The sequence below is a fragment of the Odocoileus virginianus genome, chromosome 2, assembly GCF_023699985.2.
Source record: "Odocoileus virginianus isolate 20LAN1187 ecotype Illinois chromosome 2, Ovbor_1.2, whole genome shotgun sequence".
Classification (NCBI taxonomy): Eukaryota; Metazoa; Chordata; class Mammalia; order Artiodactyla; family Cervidae; genus Odocoileus; species Odocoileus virginianus.
Genome location: NC_069675.1, coordinates 27,632,556 through 27,644,988, shown reverse-complemented (window position 1 = coordinate 27,644,988; position 12,433 = coordinate 27,632,556).

Here is a 12,433-nt window from a genome sequence, read left to right as displayed (position 1 = left end):
CAACACTAGGAAGGACTGAATCTTTCCTGCCACCCCCACCTTCCTAAGCTCTGTTCTTCTTTTTCTTCCCTTAAACTCTGTTCTAAAGCATGATAAACCCTCACTTTGTCACAGCACCTCAGCTTTCCTGCACAACCTCACAGCTCACCTTGTGGTCTTTTCCTGCAGTATGGGACCCCTTTCACTAAAAGGCTAGCTACTGCATTCTCTTTGCAGATGCAGCAGAATGGATCCCCAGTTCAGAGAGAGTCTTGGCAGACCTTGTCCCAGCTCACCACCCCCTCCTGTACACCCTAGGAGTGATGGAACTGAGCACTTTTTTTTTGTTTTTTGTCATTGGGAAATGAGCCCCTAGAGAGTGATGTTTGACTCATCCTGGCTGCTACCAAGCCTGCGTGAATTTGTGTGCCAAAGATGACACAAGATCTAGAACTTGAAGGGATCTCAAAAGCCAAGTGTTCATTTGAATCTGAGGCTCAAAGGAAGCAAGAAAGTAGTCCTGGGTCATAGCTAATAAGACTCTTGGGACTATAAGCAAAAAAGCTGATAAGACCAGGTTGTTGTCATTCATTTTTATGAAAAACTTAGTGTATAGGAACTCTAAAACTTTGACTCCCAAGAGGATAAATATGTTAGCGAATACATGCCTGGAGTTAGCTGGTTCCTTGGGGAATCCTTCACTTTTCTTTCCCAGGGTGTCTGTCCTCAGAGCACAGAGGTCCAATGAAGGTCCAGGGAGAAGAGGTACCAAGGGTGGGGGTGCGTGTATAAGGGATGTGACTTGAGGGGGCCTAGGGTTAGCTGGGGCCCTGGGTGAGATCAGGGCACTGGGCACATGTTGGGGAGCACAATGGGTGGGAAGGTGGGCTTATCACACAGCACCTAGCCAGAATAGGTGCTCATGAACCTCTGTAAAAGAAAGAAGCGAGGGTGGGAGGGAGGAGAGGAGAAAGTGGAAGCAAGCTGCATGGGGCTCAGTTGAAAGGAGGGAAGCAATAGGGAATGTGTGAAGATTCTCATCTTTTCTCCTTTGGAATTTGAGCTCTGAGCGTTCACTCAGTTACATTCTGAGCAGCAGATTTCTTTTTCGTTCATTCATTTCACAAATATGTATTGGCTGGTTCCCAATGTCAGGCGCTCTGCCAGGCACCACATCCCTTTTAGTGAGCAGGGCAGTTAAACCCCAGGTTTTACAGAGGAACCTACGGAGGTGGAGGGCGGGGCACTAGCGTGAGGAGTAAGGGCTGGGGGGTGGAGGTACTGGCCTCGCTGAGCAGGTAGACGACTGGTGACTGGGGTCTGATCTAAGTACTATGGAGAAGTAAAAGTTTATACTTAGGTAGGGAGCAGAGGGAAGCAGGAGGCAGCCTTGCATTCAGCAGGGTGAGGGGAAGGGGGCAGAAAGGATGTTCTGAGCAGAGGGACCCACAGTGTCAGGCACCAGGCAGAGACAGCTCTGTTGGGTTGAGGAGCTGAGAGGAGGTCAGTGGGGCTTTGCTGAGTGAGAGAAGGTGAGAGAGAAGGGGCAGGGCCAGATCCCATGTGACACTTATGGGATCTGAGTTTATTCTAAAGAAACTGGGAAACCACTGAAGGTTTGCAAGCATGGAATGGACATGATTTCATTTTACCATCTCCCTGCTTCTCTGTTAGAACCCCAGCACAGCACTTGCACTTCTTCTTTACTCTAAAATCCCACAGACCCCATGGAAATAGGAAAGCAAACACCAAGTTATCATCAGCTCAGACCAATGGACAGGTCTCTTTATAGGCAAGATTCCCTCCCCCCTCCTCAAAGCCACCTTTGTCTTCAGTAGCAGGAACTGCTCACATTCAAGTGTTCCATACTTTCTGTTCCAGTTTGGGGACAAACACTTAAATGTACTGTTTACAGAAACCACCCTATCCAAGCACTTCCGCCTCCCATTCTCCTGACTAGGGACCCTCCCCTGATGTCAGGATTGGTAAATCTAGGCTTTCCTCCCACTCTTAACTTTTTGTGCCATGACCTTGCCCATGGAAATCCTTTGGTTTTCTTTTAGCTCTTTAGAGCACCTGCATCCTGCTGGACCACTCGAGTCACATGTCTGTCTGGCTCCTCCTGCCTTCAGAAGCTTTCCCCACTGAGCCCTGGACTTCTCACGCCCCTGGACTCAGCCCATTGGTTTGTTTTCTGTGCTGTGGAGTTTGAATTTGTTTCTCTGGAGGAGTAATTGCCCCCTTGCCTGTGACATCCACATTTCCCTCACCTTGAGTCATAGGGGTCACCTGATCCCCAAAGGAGAGGGGACTGGGGACAGGGTACTGGCTCTGGACCCATGACAATAGGAAGATCTGATCAGCAGGAATGGCACTGGGTATATCTTGAATGAATTAATGAAGCCTGGCTCTGTGGAGTTGTGGCCTGGTCCCTGACTAATTCCTTTGTGCTTTGGATTGGGCTTACTCCTGCTCAGCCTGACTGTGACCCTGGCAAGTCACATCTCCTTCTGTTACTTGAGGGACCAGGACCTGTTTCCCTGGGGTTCTTCAGCCCCTCCGGTTCCCCACTGTTGGCTTGGCCCACTGTCGCTGAGACTTGACCTCTTTGATCTTTCTCTTTTTTTTTTGATTGAAGTATAGTTGATTTACAATGTTGTTAGTTTCAGATATATAGTAAAGTGATTATATATATTTATTTATATATAAAAAGAAAAAATATATGTTTGTATATGTATTTTTCTTTTTCAGATTCTTTTCCGTTATAGGCTAGTTATAAGATACTGAGTATAATTCCCTGTGCTATACAGTAGGTTCTTGTTGTTTATCTATTTTATGTATAGTTTTGTGTATCTGCTAATCCCAAACTCATAATTTGTCCCCTCCTTCCCCACCTGTTTCCTGTTTGGTAACATAAGTTTGTTTTCTATGTCTGTGAGTCTATTTCTGTTTTGTAAATAAGTTCATTTGAATTTTTTTTCTTTTTAGGTTCCACATATAAACGATATCATATGATATTTGTCTTTGTCTTACTTTACCTCAGTATGATAATCTCTAGTTTCATCCGTGTTGCTGCAAGTGGAATTACTTCATTCTTTTTTATGGCTGAGTAATATTCAATTGTATATGTTATATATATTATATATAATTGTATATATATATATGCCACATCTTCTTTATCCATTCTTCTGTTGATGGACATTTAGGATGCTTTCATGTCTTGGCTAATGTGAATAGTGTTGCTCTGAACACTGGGTATATGTATCTTTTTGAATTATTGTTTTTGGTTTTCCATATATATGCCCAGGAGTGGGATTGCTAGATCATATGGTAGCTCTGTTTTTAGCTTGAAGGAACCTCCATACTGTTTTCCATAGTGGCTGCTCCAATTTACATTCCCACCAACAGTATAGGAGGGTTCTCCTTTCTCCACACCTGCTCCAGCATTTGTTATTTGCAGACTTTTTAATGATGGCTATTTTGACCAGTGTGAGGGGGTACCTCATTATAGTTTTGATTTGCCGTTCTCTAATAATTAGCAATGTTGAGCATCTTTTACTGTGCCTGTTGGCAACCTGCATGTCCTGATGCTCTTCCCAGGCTTGTCTATCTAGTGCCTATCTAGTTTGCAACTAACCTTTGACACATGCTGGCCTGTGGGGCCCCTGATCCTCCTCCTCTAGGGACTCTTGGTGAGACTGTACACCAGACAGTGTGGGTGAGGATAAACTACACATCTATTGGCCTCTCTCTCCATCCGAGACCAAGGCATGTTCCCAGGGAGCCTGTTTTGGGGGACATGGCTGGCTGTGTGTGTTGGGGGTGGAGTTTGGAGAGTGGAGGGAAAGCCTTAGGCCTTAGACATTCCCACTCTGAAGACAGAGAGGAGAAACAGGGCATGCTCCCTGTCCCCCGGCTCTGGCTCACTGGAGAGAATCTACACTTAGATCTCAGAGGTGGGGGTCTTAATCATTGGTTTTATTCTCCAGGCAGCACCATCAGCCTTGGCATCAGGGAACTGGTGTGGTTTATAGGCCAGAGTTCTGGGGTTGTAGGCTCTGGTCCCAGGGTTGCCATGCATTTAGTAGTTTACTCCAAGTAACTCATTTGCCATCTTTAATGCCTTAACTTTTCTATAGGTAAAATGAGAAAGAACCTAGTCTCATTGGGATGTTTTGGCAATGAAGTGAGATAAAACAGAAAGCATTCTGGAAAGGTAAAAAAGATTCCCATGTGCTCTGTGCTAATTTTGATATGGAACCTTAACACAATAAAATATTGTTTATAAGTGTTTATAAAATAAGATAAAATATTAAAATAATAAAAATATTTTTATTAGTATAGAAGAAACAGAAGATATTATAGAAGTTCAAAAAAGTTTTAAAAATCACACATAATTTTACCATCCTGATAGTTATCTTTTGATATTGTTTTTTTCTTTCAGATTTTACAACAATATTTTCAAATAATTGTATATAGTATGCCTACTATTTTGTACCTTGATTTTTCACACAGTGGTATCATTTGATCTCTGTACCTTTCATTTTCAGTGCCTGCAAATTATTACACCTAATATGCTTTAAAATTCATTTAACTATTCAAAGAGTAATTGTCATGAACTACTTTGAAGTTTTCATTATATTAATAATAAATGATACCATAATTAAAACATGACTTTTTAGTGAAATCAATCTGCATATAACATTTTATCTACTTGTTAAATTAATACATATACATAGCATTAATTTATAATACATACACACTGCATTAAAAGATTTGGAATAGTATAAAGAGAACTTAAATTGCTGGTAATTGTGCCACTGAGGGATACCACTGTGAGAATGTGGGTGTCTGTCCTTCCATTCTTTTGCTATTCATATATTGTGTGTGTGTACACACTACTGACCTGATGGTGTGTGTGCACTATTCATACTGATTTCTTGCCAGTTATTACTGTGACAGGCAGTTAAGAGCATGGCAGTTAAAAGGCTGGACTCTAGCTTCAGATTTTGTGGGTTCAAATCCTGCCTCTGTCATTTATCTAGGTAATCCCTTTGGATAACTGCCAAGCCTCAGTTTTCCCACTTTATTAGCTAGTCAGCCTTAGGCAGGTTCCTTCCCTAGGCCACAGTTTTTAGAAGAGGGGTAATAATGGTATCTGTCTCCTAAGGGTGTAAGTATCAACCCATAGAAAGCATTTAGCAGAACATCTGGCACATAGGAAGTGCTCGGCAAATACTCCCTGTGGTCATTGTTTCATACATTTTTCCAGGTCATGAAAGATTCTTGGAAATCATTTTAAACAACTGAACAGTATTATATTGTTTTTTTTATACTCTCATCTATTCACTTTCCTTATATGGTTGGTTAATTTCAATAACTAAGTGACTTTCATGTACCTAAACCTTTGCCCCAGTTTGAATTACTTCCCATACAGGCACGCTAGAAATGGAATTAATAGGCCATATGAAGATTTTTAAAAGACCGTTTAACACATATGCCAAATTGCTTTGACAGAAAAGATTTTAAGGAGCCTTAAGCATAATTTTCAAACTGCAGCAGCAGTAAGTGCTATCTTGGACTTTTTTTTCTCTCTCCCCTCCTTTCTTTCTAGCCCAGCCCTTTAAATTGTAACATATGGAGCCAAATCCTTCAGGGTCCTACACTTTTGAGACGGTCCCTTGTTGTGAAAGGGACCAGAGCCTTCGAGAGAGAACTGGTTTGAATGTCGCACGCCCAGACCGGCTTAGTAATTGTATCACAGTTGACAGATGCGGGAGCGGTCACGTGACCCGTGCATGACCTCATAGCTCCCGGCTCCCCCCCACCCACTCTTCAAGTCCGTGGTTCGGCCTCCGGCACCCAAAGCGGACTCGGGGGCGGCAGCGGTGGCGGGAGCGGGAGGGCCTTTCCATCACTCTTACTTGGCAAGCTGTCGAAAGGAGACCTGGGGTTTGGAAACTCTCTTTGGTTTCCTGTGCGGACAAGGAGGACGCTAGGAAGCCCAGACTTCTGTAATCACTGGCCAGAGGGAAAATTCTACTGCGCGATTAGCAAGTATTTGCGGAACGCAGCTGGGTACCCAGTTCTGGCTGCAGGCCAGCCTCCGTGCCAGTACGAATTTCATCTCGCTGAATTCTTTAATCCGCCTCTTACTGCTGAGAAGAGAGTCTTGGAGACACAGATGAGAAAACGAATGCCTTAGCTGGGAAGTGAGGACTCGCCCAAAGCAAGAGAAAACTGGAGGAAGCAGTGGGTGCACCTCGTTTCCAAGAGGTGGTAGACTGCGGTCAGCGAGTCTAGGGAGGGCAGGTGGGGGCACTGCCCATCTGAAAGCTTCTGGAAGAAAGGAACGGTGAGGCGAGATACAAACAAGCCGAAGAGATCTCACACTGACCGGACAGGGCATCTGTAGTGGAGAGAATGGGATTTGGGAGGAAAGCTGAAAATAAAACAAGCGAGAGAATAAAGAAGACGAAGGAAAGTGTTGATAGGATGAAGGGGGAGCGCCTCAGCCCAGTTTTGCACCAGTGAGAGGCCGCTACCCCCAGCCCAGCACTTTAAGGGTGCCGCCAGGTCCCTGGAGACTTAGGAAATCCTTAAAGGTGCTGATTTTGCATTCGCTGAAGGCCATCCCCTTGCAGGCAAGAGTTAAGCTCTGTCACCCTGGTGCTCTAAACGTTTTTCTTGTGGACTCCATTTTTTTTTTTTTTTTTTCCGGAAAATCTGTATACCCCTTTGCACATTTTTAGGAGCAAACGTTCAAAATTTTTCCATAGTTTAAATAGTTACATAGGGTGTACTTTCTGGTGTATGCAAATATTGACATTTAAAGAGAAAACTGTTACAGTACTCTGAAAAATGTTTCTAAATGAAATAGTATAGTGATTGGATACCCAGCATAATCCTTTTAAAAAATACATGAAGTTCTCCCTTAACAGTTGGAAAAATTTCATCTCTTTTTTCTCCTTGAATTTATGTTTCCTTCTTCCCCAACAGAATTTTATCCTAATACATTTTTATGATTGAATATCTTTTATTCACCGAATCATACTTCTCTCCAACAAAGCTATGTATATAAAAATGAATTTATTTTAAAATGTTCTTGTTACCATAGTTTCTAGATATTAGAAAATATTTTGTCTGGACTTGTACCACGACAACTAATCACAATTAATCAAAACAAATGCTATTAGAAAATTTAATAGCTACTTAAGGAAGCATAAAAAATAAAGCTTAATTGAAGATGTATCTCTTAATGAGGATGAAGTGCTTTTTTTCCCACCCCAATTAGATCATATATCCATGGATGAATATTACTCATTGCTAGGAGGAGTCAAGTTTCAGTATTTTTCTATTTTAAAAAATAGATGCAATAGCTGAGCTCAGAAACGTTTTCACATACGTAAATACTAAAGAATGTAAGGAGTTTTGTTATAGCAGTGTCACTCAGTTTTATAAACTTTTTGAGTTATATGTCAAAAATAATATGGGTAATCGTTAAAAACTTATCAGCTGACAGACAACTAGAATAGATTCTCCTTCACTTTGAATGAAAGCAGAGAACTGGAAGCTAGTTGATTTGCCGTCATTTAGCCACCATTCTTCTCCACATGGATACAGGAATTTAGACTCTCACTTTGTTGTGCCATACATTTTCCCTCAAGCCAGTGCACCATGGGAAGATTCAGGATGGGTAAGAAGTATGCTGCTGTTTGGGAAAGTGGGAGAAGGGTGATATTGTAAGGGAAGCAGGAGGGAGAACCAGCAGCCTCCCTCACATGTGTACTAAGATGAGACACTGTTTAACACAGTCCTTGTGAAAGGCGAGGACTTGTCACATGAGGCTCTTAAAATGGCCCATGCCAAAATACCCTTGGGAGGTTCTCCGTGTACGCCCAGGAGCACCGGTACCTTAGTTTTTGCCCGTCCATTGCTGGATGGATGAGCAAAGAAAGGGAAGGTGATGGGATGAGGGGTCACTGCAGGGTCTTAAGGTCTGTTTGTAGGAGGAAAGATGCTCTGGGCATAGGAGACATCCGTGAGGGGTGACCACCTCTCTGTAGGGCCTTTCTGAGGAAGGGACGGAAGCAATGATAACCCGAGTCCAGGCGCACTGGCTGCTGTGTGTCTCAGATCCAGACTCTTCTCTTAGAGCTTTCCTTCTCCTTTTGGTTCAAGCTACCTTGAGCTCTTGAAAGACCTTCCTTCTCATTCTTCTATGAAGGGCCTCTGCAGGAGGAGCTTGGGTGTCCCCACAGACCAGTCAGAGCAGAGAGGAGCTTAGTGGGGCCAACAAGAGGCTCAAGATGCTACAGTCCCCGTCGGACCCTGACGGAAGGCTGGCTGCTATGCTGGCTCTCTCCTCTCCATCCCAGGGCACGCTCATTCCTGGCTTGCCCCTGGTGCCTTTGTCACTAGGAAATGGTTTTCTTTGGGCAGATACAGCACCATGGGCATATGAGGTGGGGAGCACAAGACACCTTTGTACGAACAGCAGTTTCTCCTCCAGACTGACACAGCCTAGTGCCAAGGGGCATGTCTTGGCCCGGAGAGGGGAGCTGTGTGTGAGTCCCTGCCTGTCCCCTTGGCTGGGCACCTTTTGACATTGCACAACCTCATAACCACATGGGTCATGCTGCTTGTTCTGAGCACACCCTCTGCCATCTTGGAGGGCTGTCCTTCTAGCTGGATTCACCAGTTCCTATTCAGCCTTTGAGGCCCAGTTCTGGTGCCACTTTCTTCAAGGACTAGCTCTTCCCACCCACGTTCATCTCCCCCTCATTTGTTGTTGTTTAGTCACTCAGTTGTGTCTGACTCTTTATGACCCTTTGGACAGCAGCTTGCCAGGCTTTCCTGTCCTTCACAATCTCCCAGAGTTTGCTCAAACTCATGTCGGTTGAATCAGTGATGCCATCCAACCATCTCATCCTCTGTCATCACTTTCTTCTCCTACCTTCAATCTTTCCCAGCATCAAGTTCTTTTCCAATGAGTCGGCTCTTCTCATCAGGTGGCTAAAGTATTGGAGCTTCAGCTTCAGCATCAGTCCTTCCAATGATTATTCAAGGTTGATTTCATTTAGGATTGATTGGTTTGATCTCCTTGCTGTCCAAGGGACTCTCAAGAGTCTTCTCCAGAACCAGTTCAAAAGCATCAATTCTTTAGCTCTCAGCCTTCTTTATGGTCCAACTCTCACATCCATACATGACTACTGAAAAAGCCATAACTTTGACGAGATGGACCTTTGCCGGCAAAGTGATGTCTCTGCTTTTTAGTACACTATCTAAGTTTGTCATAGCTTTTCTTCCAAGCAGCAGGCGTCTTTTTATTTCATGGCTGCAGTCACCATCCACAGTGATTTTGGAGCACAAGAAAATAAAATCTATCACTGTTTCCATGTTTCCCCATCTATTTGCCATGAAGTGATGGGACTGAATGCCATGATCTTAGTTTTTTGAATGTTGAGTTTTAAGCCAGTTTTTTCACTCTCTACTTTCACCTTCATCAAGAGGCTCTTTAGTTCCTCTTCACTTTCTGCCATTAGGGTGGTATCATCTGCATATCTGAGGTTATTGATATTTCTCCTGGCAATTTGATTCCAGCTTGAGCTTCATCCAGTCTGGCATTTCTCATGATGTATTCTACATATAAGTTAAATAAGCAAGGTGACAATATACAGTCTTGACGTATTCCTTTCCCAATTTGGAACCAGTCCATTGTTCCATGTCCAGTTCTAACTGTTGCTTCTTGATCTGCATACAGATTTCTCAGAAGGCAGGTAAGGTGGTCTGGTATTCCCATCTCTTTAAGAATTTTCCACAATTTGTTGTGATCCACACAGTCAAAGGCTTTGGTGTAGTCAATGAAACAGAAGTAGATGTTTTTCTGGAATTCCCTTGCTTTTTCTATGATCCAGTGGACGTTGGCAATTTGTTCTCTGGTTCCTCTGCCTTTACTAAGGTCAGCTTGTTCTTGGTTCATGTACTGTTGAAGCCTACCTTGGAGGATTTTGAGCATTACCTTGCCAGCATGTGAAATGAGTGCAATTGTGTGGTAGTTTGAACATTCTTCTCTGGTGGCTCAGCTGGTAAAGAATCTGTCTGCAATGTGGGAGACCTGGGTTTGATCCCTGGATTGGGAAGATCCGCTGGAGAAGGGAAAATCTACCCACTCCAGTATTCTGGTCTGGAGAATTCCATGGACTGTATAGTCCATGGGGTCACAAAGAGAAACTTTCACTTTCACTTTGAACATTCTTTGGCATTGCCTTTTCATTGGGATCGGAATGAAAACTGACCCCCTCATCTGGCTTCCTGTAATTATCTGTCTATAAACATTAATTATACCGGAAATGATGGGGGGCTGTGTTTATACTAGAGCAACAGTTCTCAACTGGGGCAGTTTTGGCCCCCATGGGACATTTGGCAGTGTCTGGAGATACTTTTTGTTCTTACAACTGGGGCAGGAGCCCGTACTGGCATCTAGTGGGTTAGAGGGCAGGCATGCGGTTAACATCCTGCAAAGCACAGGACAGCGTCCCGTCTCTCCAAGCAAAGGGTGGTGGTGGTAAGAGTCACTCAGTCATGTCCACCTCTTTGCAACCCCATGGACTATACAATCCATAGAATTCTCCTGGCCAGAACACTGAAGTGGGTAGCCTTTCCCTTTTCCAGGGGATCTTCCCAACACAGGGATCGAACCCAGGTCTCCCACATTGCAGGTGGATTCTTTACCAGCTGAGCCACAAGGGAAGCCCAAGAATACTGGAGTGGGTAGCCTGTCCCTTCTCCAGGGGCTCTTCCTGACCCAGGAATTGAACTGGGGTCTCCTGCATTGCAGGCAGATTCTTTACCAACTGAGCTATCAGGGAAGGCCAAGCAAAGGGTAATGTAGTCCAAAGGGTCAGCCGTGCCTAAGAGAAACTATGAATGAGATGATCTCTAGTCTTGAAAATGCTTTATGTCACACCCTGTTATATCATGGAGTTTTTATATTGTGTGTGTGTGTTTTTTTTAATGTTGAGCATCTTTTCTTTTTTTAATATTTATTTTTATTTATTTGTTTGGCTGTGTTGGGTGTGCAGGCTTCTCTTTAGTTGTAGCACATGGGCTCTAGAGCAAACAGGCTCTCTAGTTGAGGCTTGGACTTAGCTGCCCCATCATGTGAGATCTTAGTTCCCTGGCCAGGGATGGAATCAGGATTCCCTACAGTGGAAGGTGATTCTTAACCACTGGACCACCAGGGATTGTTGTGTTTTAATGAGCCGCGTCAGTGTTACTTTGTAGCCAGATGATACATTCTTGGAGGACAGAGACCAAGTGTGTCTTGAAGGTCTCTCCTGCAAGGGCACTAGCACATGATTCCTCAGAGTTTTTAACCAACAGGAAGATGTAGGGGAAGGATGTATGGATACTCCCTGGCCGGCCTCAGTCCTGCTCTCAGACGTTTCCCATGAGCTTCTGCTGGGATTCTTTGCCAGTCGGACTCTTACTACATTATATCTTAAAAGCAACGACAACAAAACTGAAAGACAAGAGAGCCTCTGAGAACCACTGAGTCTCCAGCCTGCACCTCATTATGTGCCTAAGCTGTGGACTCAGCTGAGAAGACGTTGAGATACATCATTAAACTTCACGTTGTGGGCAGCTCTGTCTCAGCTTTCTCTGTAGCCTGGAGCAAAGAATCCATGAAGTTTCCTAAATCCGTAAATGCAGCCTGGGAAATCCCTTAGCAGGATTCTGTAGAAAGAAGAGCTCTGATAGATTTCTCTCAAGTGAAGTATCTCTCAGTGTCAGATCTCTGTGTTTGCGGGGATCCAGAGCATGAAGACAAATGGAGGTCCACAAGCCATGTGTTTATGTATCTTACAGCTATAAAGTGGGCTAACAAATTGTTAAATGTTCCAGCTTTCTTTCTTGAAAAATACATCTTCATGATGACCTGGAAGGTCAAGTTTGAATTGAGAATGCTCATATTTCTCTGATCACTTGCTGGAATACTTGGTGATTGTGGGGAGAGCGGGCCCCAGGCCCCCCCTGACCCTGCACTCACAGCCCGTGGCCTGTCCCTTTATCCTTCACCCCCCAGCTCTGCCTCATTCTTCGAGGGGCCTGGTGTGGGCAACCAGCCTGCATATCCAAGTTCCAGTCACCCCTCTTGTATGTGCCACGCCCCCCCCCCCAATTCAGTCTACCCTGTGGGGGATGAACCTGGGGAAGAGGACTGCAGGCTTGAGAAACAGGTTTGGGACCTTTTGGGCAAGGAGTTCCCGGGTCCTGTATGCCTGTGGTGTGTTCTCAGGAGGTGGAGTGTGGTGGGCACATCCACGTGGCCCTACAGCCTTTCTACCCTGTGGGGAGGGGTGAGGCCAGATAAGAGTCAGAGGGGAGCCCTCTTATAGTGCTGGCTCAGAGCGAGGTCTCTCGTGCCAGATCTAAGGGCAAACTCCCTCCC